Below are 13,964 nucleotides of genomic sequence, written 5' to 3'. Positions count from 1 at the left end.
CATTGGCTAAGTGGAGATCTGGATCTCAGCAGATGCAGTTATTTATGTTCAATGTCTTTCAATTAAAGTTAACCATTTCTACTTGAACAGTGTGTATTTTTAAAATAGGTTTATTTGTAAAGCTGTGATACCAATAAAGTATCTTGTGGAATAATCATAAGTTTTTTTTATTTTTATCTTTTTTCCCCATTCTGTTAGGTTATAACCAAAAACAAAGCTTTTTTTTCTCTGAATTTCATGCTATAAAAACAGTAGTTTGTGTATGATTATGAATTGGGAGGAAAATGGATGCCTATAAAAATTTTTCACATTAAAAATCAGAAAGTGGGGTTTGCACCTGTATTCTGTCAATACTTTGTGCAGTTATCTTTCAGAGTTATAGCAGTTTGTCGTTAGACGCCCTAAACATCTGTGGAATTAAATACATTTTAATAATGGAGATCATTTTATAAGTCTTATGAGAAATAATTTCTTTGTGCCAGGCTTTATTGTTATTCTTTTTAAATGTGCTAGGTTATAGATGACAGAACCATGAAACAAGACAAAAAACAACAGCAACAAAAAGACAGGTTACATGATTTAATATTGGCCAATATATTGTTAATGTTTACATTTTACAGCTCTTTAGCAAATTGAAACTTTATTTTCATTGACAGGGTATTTCAAACATAAATATAATTGGTTTAAATGTTTGCAATGGTTAGAGCTTTGTGTTAAGAGTACATGTTCTGCTTTAAATGTAAACTTAAACTTTTTCCTTAATTTTTGTCATGTCTTTCTCTTAAACTATGAGCAGCCTCCCCACTGCAGAAAGGGGTGTCTAAAATCAGGGGAAAAAATAACTCAATCCTACGGAAAAAGCTACTAAAACCAAGTGAAATATTTGTCCATGTAGCACCATAACTTTTTATCATTTAAGATTTAAGAAATGTAGAAATAAACACATTTCACCTAAAATTAGAGGTTATGTCTTAAAACAAGACAAATCATCTAACATATCTACATATAAGATCTTTTTTATCTTACTAAGAACACAGTCATTTGCAGTCCCAACTGTATATCACTGTAAATGTCTGTGTTCATGGTTGTGTTACAGGTCACAGATCTCATTTGACCTGATCACCTACTTCCACATGCCTGCTCTTTTCCACCACATGGTGTGTAAACTTAAACCAGCCCTTTTTGTTTTTGTTTTTTTTTAATAATATCTTTCTTCTTACCCCTCCCACATGGAGACTGGTTTTGGAGCATGCAGCTAATAGATTTCCCCATATGAGCTGCAGGTCCCCCAGATATATGCCATGTGCTCCTGGCTATATCTGTTTAATGCGTTCCTCTAGCTAGGTTTGCAGCTGTGCCAAACAATTTCCTTATTTGGATGATAGATTGAATTTAGCTTTAAAGCTTTGGATAGTGTTTTTAGTCCTCTCCCTGCTTTACCCTTCGTCAAAACTTTTTCACTGACCTGTCTGTTGTGTACTTTATTAATAATGATGCCCATTTGTTGCTCTCTTTCAACATTTTTAAGAAAAGCTAAATTCACAGTCAGATCCGACTTTTCTTTGATGGACTATTTAATAGGAGGCTTCTCAGAAATAAAACTGGTTACAGTGGGTTTTACTTGTTGCCTTAGACTAATATATATTGCCATGAACACACATTTCAAACATTTTGTATATATAAAATCTGGTTAACCTTTATCCTTTCCTACCACTTGACAATTATAAAACACTTTGAGTTAATCTGTCACATGAAACTCCATCAAAAGTATTAAAAATTTGGGTTTATAACATGTTAAGAGAATGTAAACCAAATTCAATAACTATTAATGTTTTTTGCAAAGAGCTGTAAATGACTTGCTTGATAGAAATTCTTCTCTAATTTACAGCTTTTTTCTTCACCGAGCCGCTTTCTCAGCTCTTGAGTTTGAGATGCAAGGTCCGACTATCCCAGCGGCCGTGTCGTTCGGGCAGTAGGGGCGAGCAGGAAGGATGAAGGAACACCAGCCCATTTGTACCCAGAGCGAGGTGGCTTGTTCTTTAACATTCCCTGCGCATCCTGACAAAGAGCACTAATTATAAATAAATTAGGGACACGACACGGTGTGCCACTGGGGGGGGGTGGGGGGATGGCAGCCAGCGCAGCCACAGAATAGGGAGGCTGATAGAGAGAAGAGGGAGCGTGAAAGAAATAGGGGAGAAGGCAGGGAAAAAAGAGCAGACAGGAGAGATTTGGCAATGACATGGAGGAGCAAGCAGGAGAAGAAAGTAGATAAGAAAATAGAGAAATGGAGTACGGGGAGGCCTGGGGGATATAGAGGCGAGGAGCTGGGTGTGAACGAGTGTGTATACAAGGCCTGAATCCTCAAAAATATAGCTTCAACATACATCTACTGCCAAAAAGCTGATGAGATTCTCACTAGATGACAGAGCTGCTGCAATATATTTCGAGCAGAGATAGAAAAGAGTGGCAGGAAAATTAACAACCAAGCCGATATAGAGGAAAGAAGTGTCTTATAAGAAGACCTGTAATTAAAGGATCTTCAAAGAAAGAGCAACGAGGAAAAACAGTGTCCTCCAAAGCTGTTAGGAAGCAATTCTGGGTTTTCTTGAAGTAAATAATACAAATCCGATTAAAGAAATTCAATACAATAATCATAAAGTGGTGATATCCGGGAGAATCTTCCACACACTAGTAGTCAACGCTCCCAACCTGCCACTCAGGCTTATCTGAGATGACTTGTCAACCAAGTAAGTACGCACCAAGAGATGGAGCTTCATGTGTGTGGGTGTTTGTGTGAAGAGGGTAGAGTGATCCGTTTACGTCTCATGGTGCCTTGTGTCTTCGCAAGCGCACGTAAAAAATCCCGCCTGCACCTGTTTGTTGTGTTAGGCTCAGGGAGCATGAACGTGTTGCAGAGGCAAACCCTTGCTTCTATCTAAATGGATCGCAGCTCAGGAGTGTGGAGCGATTTCTCAGAAGCTGACATGTTGCACGGAGACAGACAGACAAACAAGCAGGAGTTGGATTGCGTGTTTATGCTGTTCAAGGTTGTGTCAGGGCCCCCTGAAGCTCTGGAGCGATGAGCTTAGCGGCAGCAGGAAGAATAGCCGTTGTCTTTACCCGCTGGCATTTCTGCATGTGATGCTCCTAAATGATGGACGAGCAGGCCTGACTGGACTTTAAAACCAACTTATTTTCTTTGGGCAAGCTTAAAGTTTGAGGTCAGAGGTTAGCCCACTGTAGCTCAGACAGAGTAAGGTCGAGTGACTAACACAATTCAGATCTAATGCAGCTGAGCTACAAACAGGCATAATGTCAGGGAAGAGACTGGATAAGAGCAGAGGAGAGTTCAGATGCTGCATTTCAGATTCCCCTAAACACACACTCACAGCTGCACACAGCTAACGCTAAGAATTGTCTTTTTTTTGTATTGTCCAACGAGAATACTCTCCATTTGCAGAACAGTGCAAAGTGCAAATAACATGAAGGAGTCAGGGTTCTCTATTATCAAGGTTTACGCAGTCTCTAAACTTTTTTGCACAGAGGAGATTTAAGAAGAAGAAAGGTAAAGAAGGGCGGGAAGACAAGAGAGGAGCAGCTTGTTGCATTAGCATTCTGCCAGCAGAGAGGCTGTCTGTTTGCCTCTGGCAGGAGCCGAGAAGAGGGGGACACTCTCTGCATCCTCACACAGCTCGTCTATCTCTCCCTCTGTCACTGTCTGTCTCTCCCTCTGTCTGTCTCCACCTGTCTCGCTTTACGCCGCCTCTCCCAGAGTCTGTCTGTTACATTTCTAACTCCACGCCGCTCCTCGCCTGTCACTGTTTCTTCTCCTCTCTGAACAATTTCCTCCACAATCTTCTCGTATCTCTCCATCACTCAGTCTCCGTCTGTCATCTTTCTGTTTATCTTTCTCCCTCCCCTAATTTCTGTTTTGCCCCCTTTCTGTTCACCTTTGTTTCCTGTGTTTGTACATCTCTGCCTGTCTGGAAATTAGGCTATCACAGCCAATTGGGGCCTGCCACTTAAACTGATAGAAAGCTTTGAGTCATAAAGCCATGGGGCTGATCTGAATCGTTCCACGAAATCTACACATTTTCCATGAGTCAAGAAACTATTTTTAATTGAAATGTGTAAAATGTTTCTGCAAAAACTTAAAATGAAACCGTAGCGGCATATACATTATGCTAGGCTGCTGCACTTGTTTCATCAATGCTTCTTTTTCTGTTTACTGTTGTCTTTTAAATAGCAAAATTAAACATTTCATTTTTAGATATTAGTTTTATGCTGTTTTCAAAGTCCGTTGAGTCAGTGTCCAGTGAAAAGGTATAATTCCCAATCACAGATTTGTATGTTTTTACATTTTGGTCATTTTGAAGATTAGAATGTCCAGTAAATTAAGAAAAATAATTGTTATGTTATGTTATCCCTTGTACACTCATGGTGTGCACACCATAAAATTTGTTTTAATCTTATTACTTTGTCTAAGCAACTTTTGATTAAATTTTACCTTTCAGTCTTCTTTATAAGTAGCATGTTTTCGGTCTATTAGATAGTGACCTCTTTTCCCAAACCCATCTCCACATGTTCCCACATTTAGCTTTTTATCTTAATCTTTCTAACAGGCGATTGGTTTTGAATCACAACTGTCTCGTATCTGTTAATTACTTAATCGAACACCTAGCTACCGCTTTTCAGAGGCTTTAACTTCTGACTTTGACTAGGCCACTCCAAATCCTTAATATTGTTTTTTTGATCCATTCAGAGGTGAACTTGCTAGTGTGCTTTTGATCTCTGTGTTGCTGCATAATCCATGCACGTCTGAATTTAAACTGATTGCCAAGTATTCTCCTTCAGGTTTTTGTCCTGGAGAATTTAAAGAAACATGATTTAGTTGAGATGAGGAGCAAAGCTGACCCAGACCATCATATCACCACCAGTATAATGTTCTTTTTTTAAATAGGGGGTTACGTTAACAGCTTTAACAGGATGAACATTAGATTTATTACCAATTGAAGAAGAATTGAGAAGAATTCAACTTTATGGTCATTACACTGTCACAAGTACAGAGCAACAAAATTAGCAAACCCATCCCCTTGGGGAGCAGTGGGCTGCCATGGTGCGGTGCCCGGGGAGCAAAAAAATAATAAAAGAAATAGTTGAATGACCTTTAAACATTCAACTGATTGCTATAAACAAAGAACTAGAGCGAATATTTTTAGAAAGCACTGCATACCATAGTAAGGGCAACAGATAAGAACGTGTGCACATAATGTTAGGCAATACCAAAAAAAACTGATTTGATCCTGGACAGGATGCTAGAACAAAAGAGTCACTTTTTTGTGAATTCACATGTAAAGGTGTAAAATGACCATGCAGAAATATGTTCACACTTGATAATAACACTAGGTTAATATCAGGTCTAACGCTAGGTTTATAACTTGATATATCAACATGGGCAACAGTGTGGTAATCATACCATCACCATCCTGACACAGCGCCTGGTCAGGCATCAGTAACTTGGCCCGAATCACGCTGGCACTACTCCATTCAAAATGAACAATATGTTGATTTTTAACCCACTAATAAATCACTCATTTAAGAACAGAAGTAAGGAGAAAGGGAGACACAGATGTGAGTTATAAAGTCAAATTTAAAACATTAGTTAGAATCTTGTATGTAGGTGCAAGTTTAAATCTTTTACAAATATCTCAAAAGGTGGTTTCCTCTTCAGGGTTTTACTCTTATGAATCTAAACGAAACAGAAACAAGTGGATAAGAAATAATGTTTGCATAGGGCACATACCCATTTTTGGTTTGGTTCCTGCATCATCAGCTGAGTTCTGTGCAACACCCTGAAGCATTATTATAACTGAACCTTAATGGTGACAAAATCACCTAATCTGCTTTTGGTTTAATGGAGGAAGAGATTTAATATAGAAAACCCTACATGCAGTGCAACGACATGCAGTGTAATCACAGAAAGAATTCAGAGATTGGAAATATCTAAGAAATTATATATACTTTAAGGTTCTCAACCAGCTTAGTTTAACCAGAAAAGGAAACAATGAGAGCGCCAAACTAAACACTGGATCCATCCTAAAAGAAGTCAAGTAATTTAAATAGAAATTAATTTAATATATTTCTATGAAGTTCATATTAAGTTAATTAAGAGTTAGTTCCTCTTCAGAATAATGTGAGTTAGACATTAAATTTCTTTCTTGCAAAACCAAAGTAGTCTACCTTCTTTAGCAGAATGAGAGCTGCAGATTGTTTGAGTCCAAATAAATACAGATTTTTTCCAGAAAATTGAAAGATTTTCTTTCTTCTTTTCAAAGTCTACACCATGTTTTTCAGGATACTATAGTCTATTCCTGCTCTGACCATTAGCCCACAACGGCTGTGATCCAATGTTTTGCAGGTTGTGTCTCTGCTCAACACATTTGATTCTAATTGCTAAATTACCTCTGATGTATTTCTGCTTAAACTTCTTGTTGGTATATTTAATTTGTTAAAGTTAAAAAACATATTTGTTAACAAAACCATTTGATCTAACTGCTAAAAGATGCATAGAATTTGTTTTACTTCCATTCAATGTTAACAAGCTAGTATTTGTTTCACGCTGCAGATTTTTTTTTCTTCTGCAATTAGGGTTATGATGGGATTTTATTTTATTTTTTCTTATTACCCTGCAACATTGATGTGATTAAATGTACCATAGGATGATACGTAAAATACTAGCACCAGAGGGCTACACAGATGTAGCAATGCGTTACAAGAGGTCAATGGAGTTTCAGCCATGGCACAACAGCTGCACCTCCTTTTTAGGGAAATTTGACCCACTGGTTTCAATGTGAGTTAACTGAAATTCTGTGGTGTTTTATGAGCATAAAACATGCAAGCAAATGGGTTTTGCGAGTTTTAGGTGGTCGGATATCAAGTCTACATATGACTCAGAGATGGGGGATCTGGAGTCAACAAGTCATCTCTCTGTCAGGTATTTGTTCTGCTCAGCCACTGAACCAGGTGAGTCCAATCTGCACAGGTTATTTCACTATGCAGATTGTACAGAAAAAATACATGACATAGAGAAGACTTTTTGAGATCACCCATCTCTGATATGATTACATATGATCATGTGACTTGGTACATTGTTTGGTCAGTGCCTAAAGATTGTGAAACAAACATGTTAGATTACTTTAAGCTTTGACAAAAAAACATAGTAGTATCACAGTTTATTTAAACCACAGCGTCTATATTATGGAAGGGATGGTCAACTCCACGTCTCAAGAGTCTGTATTTTTCATGTTTAAGACATTCTTCTAATTGGACAGAACTCGATTGGGTAACGCTTTCTGTTACAGTACATCAAAAACCATATAATAATATGGTAATAACATAGCAAGCCACACTATTTTACTTGGTAACAAGAAAAACCTTATTTGATAATTACCCAAAAAATAAGTAATTACTGGCATGTTATTATTACAATTGTATGTTACTATGTAACAATGGAGACATTTGGTGGGTAATTACCATTAGGTTACAACATAACGGTTTTTATCATTGGCCACCACCTACTACCAGATTACAAAGTAAATTGTAACTTATGATCAGCTAATTAAAGCATTATAAAACTGAACTCAAGTTACATATAAATAATAGTTTACTTATGAAGTTTGGCTTGCTGTCTTCTAGGTTTGGTTTTCTGTTATATGCCAAGTAATAAACTGCATTTTACTACATAATAACACATTGATTTATTGCTGCAGATGAAATGACTGAGCTACCTGGTAGTAGAAGTTAGAAATCTAAGAAGTCAGAGTTTATCTTGTCTGCCTAAAATTAAAAGAACAGCACTTACCAACATTTTCCATAAAGTTTTCTTGTTACCTGGTAATATAGTGTAAATTGCTATGTCATTAGCATCCTATTACATCGTTACTGATGTACTGTAAAAGAAAGCGTTACCAACGAATGATTTTAGAACTAGTTGCAAATTTCATGACATACTGAAGACATAATTTAGTTGTATTTGAGCAGGGGAAAATCTCAAACTTGGAGCACGCTGCCTCTTGAGGACTGGCGTTTTCTGTCTGTGATCCATGCTCTTCAAAACCATGTCCAAAGCTCCTTAGAGAGTATTACCAGTACTTGATGGAGTTTAATTAGTAGTGGTCTTCTACATTTTTCCAGAACTGAGGCCCGATGTAGGCGCCAATGCTTTAGGGTGCACATCATGTCATCTCCCATCATGTCATTAAGGATGATGACTTTTCAGGCAAGTCAATAGCTGTACATTTTACCACACAAGTCTGCCTTACAGTTAAGCTTTTTCACTCTCTCCTCATGATCATTTTAATACACCTTGATCGTCTTCTGCATACAGATGCATAAAAAGGCAACTCACTAAATCGTATCATATTCATTTTCAATTATTCATTGAATGTATTAAAGGTTGCATTTTTGCATCAATTATTAATCCTAATTCATGATGTAAATGAATAGAGGAAGGGAAATGGAGGCGCCCAGCAAACCAGAACATTAGACTCTAACTTTTATCAGACTAGAAAGAGGAGATGTTCATTCTCTGTCTTATCTTTACTGGAAGATGACAGCAAGTGGACAAATGTACTGTGCAGTCCATAAGTAATAAGACAGTGATTATATTGGTTTGGATCTGTTCTGTAAATTGGATTTTAAATGAGGTTCAAGTGCTGACCTTCAGCTCTGAGCTTTCAAGGGTGTTTGAGATGAACACAGTAGGTCTTTTTTTATACAAACATTACACCATGAAAATGCACATGTATTTTGTGTTATTGTACTTTTTTAGTAAATTGCCTAAGTTTTGTCTAAAACATTGATCTCTTGTTGTTTCTATTTCAGTGAAATATTTTCCATATTATGATTACATTAGTCTAGTATTATGTTTTTCCAAGTTGTTCTGTTCTGTTTTAATGAGCTTTAAATCTAATAGATCATTCTGTGCTCTTCTTTTGTCAGTTTCCCTATATCTTATTACTTCTTTCCCTTAATTTTTCCAGTATACTATCCTCATTATTAAAACTACTTTACAGAACGCCAGAGCATGATATGGAGTAAGCAATGCATATAACAAGCAGTTTTAACTTTTAATTGGTGCTGAAATAATTAATAGGATTAATCGTGATTAATCAATTATTGAAATAATCGTTAACTGGAGTATAGAGATTGTAAAACATGACTTAAGCTGACAGAGCAACCTATCTAGAGCAGTAATTATACCAAGATTGTATTAAAAATACAAGCATTTTTCATTAAAGAAAAAAAAACTTTTTTGTCTGTCAATATGATCTATCCAGAACTCCTCAAGTGGAAATATTTTATCTTCATCTGGTTTATTTTTCTTAAAAATCATATTTAAGGAAGCTTTGGCTATCTGATTCTTAATCAATTAATCGAAAAAATAATCGACAGATTTATCGATTTGCAAAATAATTGTTAGTTGCAGCCCTAGTTTTAATATCCAGGGAGGAACATCATAAATTAATTAATCCTGGTGAGCAAAACCCCATCCAAAATGTCGTACCTAGTCTTCAAATCCTCCACTAACACAGTTCAAGGAGTCAAGAACATCAGTTTTCCAACAAATACGTTTTGAGAAAACATATTTCTTTATAAATACACATATAATTTTAGAATTAGAATTCATTTGTTAATAAATTCACTTTAATCTAAAACACACAAAAAAGAACTAAGCTAATATGGGAATGCGAAATAATTAACACAGAGGAAATAACTGAGTACGACAAGACTTTTAAAAATCAATCACGCAATCACAATACTAACATCCAAGGATTTTATCAGTCATGCTTACTCTTACTTTAAACTGCGAGTATCAACATTAATGTTTTAGATAAATTTATAAGCATTTTATTATTAATAAATACAATAAATTTATCTTATGTGCCTTTTATTTTGAATAGAATTTAAATCACGTCATCCATTTTTGCTTAACATTCGTATCAACGCAGCAGAAGTGTTGTGTAGCTTTTGCGATCCTCGTCATAAACACCGTGATTCCTTTAAGTATTTCTGTTTGCACACCCCTCATCTCCAAAGCTGTAAACCAAGGGGAAACATCAAACACTACAGTGATTACAAGTAGATAATTAAAGTTCTTTATTAAAAAAACAATTTGCAAAGAAGTGTAGCTTTTTTTTCTCCTTCTGTCCCTCAGCATGCTCGTATGTAGGGTTGTATTTATTATAATTGGTGTAATTGTCACAGGGTTTATATATTATGAATGTAAACACTTAAATTAAACTTGAAAGCATGTTTAATCAGATCTTATTTGTTCCCATTTAGAAGCCTCTTTGCAAAATTAAGAGCGTGTAATTCAGTCTTTTTCAACCCAAACATCAGAAGTTGCTTCATTTTAAAGCAAGGAAGCGATATGCTAAATAAGCAACTATTCAAAAACAGCAGCGTTTCAAAGGGAATGTTCAACGATATGAATTGAGCTATAAAAAGATGGAAGGCTTCTTTTTTTGTATTTTACTTCACCACCTCTGTTTTATTCACCATGAAGGAAGCCAAGTGTTTAAGGTGTCAAACTATTGTCAGCACTTTCCACTTGCATGTGTGAGGTGATATCTTGAAAAAGCTCCCTGCATTTTCCTTTTGAGTCGAAAAATACAAACTCTTGCTTTGCCATAAAACACAAACTGTGAAAAGTAAATAAAACGATAAATATGAATAGAAAAGAAAAACACATTTAACTAAATTAACATATCAGTATGATGAGTTTTTACTTTAATTCCCTGATGAGTGATTAGCTTTATCAAGGTTAATTAGATATTAAATTGTTATCCTCCAAAATGGAAAAATGCATGTGGTCCTGAAACTGAGGTGGAGCCACTGCTAAAGCTTTACTAGGAGCAAGTGCATTCAAACAAATTAATAGTCCATTAAATAAAAGCAAACCTCTGCCAGCTAATAGAGCCTTAAAAGCATGTTAGCATTAGAGCAGCTTAGAGATCCATTTATCTCACAGGGAGGCGTTTTAGCAATAAGAACCAGGAGGATGACTTAGCAGCATCATGTTATAACTTCTGGAGGTGGTCTTGATCCCCCTGTGAGAGATTGTGCGACCTAACCTGGACATGATCAATTATTTTACTTTCTAGCTTCTTTCAACATTGTCACTGAAATTCATCCTTCTCATTTAAAAGCTGCTGCATCTCCCTCGTCTCAATTAATCTCACTTTCTCCCTCCGTTCGCCCTTCCGCTTTTGCTTCTCCTTGCTTCCTTGCATCCATCTTGTTCCTTGCTGCCCTCCCCCACCGTTTTCCCCTCAGGTCCAGCGTCTCACTCCAGTATTCCCAAAGTCATCCGCAATCAGACATCTTCAATGGATTAATTACACCGTCTTCACACAGCTTGATTGAGCATGTAACGCCGTCAGCCCACCTCCTTGGACCAAGATGCTCCCCGCTCACCTCCACCTACTTCCAGGTCTTGTTTACCATCTTGGTGCCTTATTTTCATCTTTGATCCTTTTCTTTTTAAATTAAATCCTTTGCTGTAACTCTTCAAAGCTCGATATAAGAAATGCAAGAGCTCAAATTCTGTTGTTTATAAAAGTTAATTGGTAATTGTATGTTTATAACAAGCGAATCCTTGGAACTGGCTCTCTCTTTTTTTAAAAGCATGTTTGATAAGACTGTTGTGGTCATGCGAATACAGTTTTTCCAGGCAAAACTGTTTTATATGCATTATAGATATGATTGACATATGTTAACTCTTTAAGACTGCATTAAAAATGCTGGATTCTTCCAGAGGATGTATAAAGTATACTACAATCCAGTTAAAAGCAAGCACCTTGGATTTCTGCTCTCTTGACACATTTAAAGGCACATAGTCATGTTGTAAGAAATAAATATATACATATATAAATCGCTTTATTGTCCCACTATGGGAAAATCCACTCTCTGCATTTAACCCATCCCCTTGGGGAGCAGTGGGCTGCCATTGTGTGGCAGTCTGGGTTAAGGGTCTTGCTCAGGGACCCAGATTTGCAGTATGTGGAAATGAGTGGGACTTAAACTCAGAAACTCTGTGCAATGCGCTAACCACTAAGCCACCACTCCCCAATGTACTATATGACTACACAAAAAAGACCAAAATGATTTGATTATGATAAAATAAGGTAATATACACTAAGCACCCTCTCTGATATTGTTTACAACCATTTTGAATCTAAATAGAATTCCTACACCTTAAGCGGACAACAAACAGATGATCAGAGCGAAACTATCAGAAAACTAGATGGAGGAAAAGAGACAGCTTCTTTAAATGGCTTGACTGTCCTGCAATTCCTTACAGCTGTAAAATAATAAAACATTTGAGTTGTCCGTCTTATGCATATATTTTTATATACATTGTAAAATTTTACATAACATAACATTTATGAACATGCAAATTTAACAATGTATATAACAATGTATACTGTGTTTATTGTCGTCATGTGACCCGTACTGTCACCAGCTGCGTTTCCATGAACCATCAAAATGTGCAAACTGTAATCATGAAAATAAATTTGCAAAAATGGTTACAATGCAATTTTGAAAATGATTTTTTTTTTTTTTTGATAAAAAAGAAAAGTTCAATGAGGCTTTTTTCAGTCGTATCAAAATCCCTATATTTCTCAAAACTACAATGGAAACACATCATATGAATCACGTGATCTGTAACTTCACCTTATTTACCTTATTATTACCTTATGTAAGACGAAGATCAAAAGTAGTTGGAGGGTGATGATGCCACCTAGAGCCGTGAAATATACAGTAGGCAGATCTCATGTGTTTACATCCGCCGCTGCCATGTTGTCTTTAGAGTTATCGCATGAAAAACTGTATTCACGTGCAATTTTTATAGTAGATGTTATTTGATGGAAACACAGCAATTGAGAGACTTTGCATTTTTAAAATTAGTAGAATATCAACATAGTTTTTCACACAATTAGAATGGAAACACAACTACTGTTGCGATTGAGCTATTGTACCAAATTCTGCCTACCTGCCTGCAAAAAAACTCGGATCCTGATGGGTAAAAAAAAGTGTCCATCCACATCCACTGAAATAAGTCATCAGCTATTAAAGCAGTGAACCGACGCATGGTGAGAGAACAACCCATTCTACAGAAACTCCATGTTCTAGTCAATCCACCCCAAAGCCTCATAGCAGGGCATCAAGGACTTTGCGTAACAAACGCAAAGTGAAAGCATCATGGTTAGAAATATTTCGTTGAAAAAAATAAAACAAAACACATATATTCTAAAATCTTAATGGAAATAACACAATTGAAATGCATAAAAAGGTTACAATCTGGGAGGTGCATTGTTGATGAGACCTAAACTCAATCTTTTCTTCATTGGTCATCTGGATTCTAGCAGCTGTGAAAGAAAACTGCAGCTTTTACTAACGAATCCATCAACTCCACAGCGTCATCTGAATTTCTCCTGCTTCAGAGAACAGCTAAGTTTATGTTGTATTTCCAGCACTATATTTGTTTGTGGTTTTTCATACTGTTTCTTGGACTTTTCCTTTTTCCTTTACCACCTCTGCTGGGAGGTTCTAACTGGCTTAGCCCCTTTACTTCCTTGTTTATCAGTTGTTCTCATGCTCAAAATCGTACCTCCACTCATGTGGTGTTGCTAAATATACACAGAGGGGTTTATTTACAAAAAAAATTTGTAAAGACAAAAGACAAAAATAAAAAAATATGCCAGCAGGCTGCAGTAATTTTGTATGTAATCAAAATGAGCTACTGGTGTATGAATTTGAAAGGTGATATAACAAGACTATGCCTTTTAAATGTTTCATATTATCAAGCAAATTATGATATTAAACATAGTCATAGTAGACAAAAAAAAATTAGATTTGAAGTTGTATTTTTATTACAGGAAGAAAGCTATCCAAAC

Source organism: Cyprinodon variegatus, unplaced genomic scaffold, assembly GCF_000732505.1.
Source record: "Cyprinodon variegatus isolate N-32 unplaced genomic scaffold, C_variegatus-1.0 Scaffold468, whole genome shotgun sequence".
Lineage (NCBI taxonomy): Eukaryota > Metazoa > Chordata > Actinopteri > Cyprinodontiformes > Cyprinodontidae > Cyprinodon > Cyprinodon variegatus.
This window is presented reverse-complemented; position numbering follows the sequence as displayed.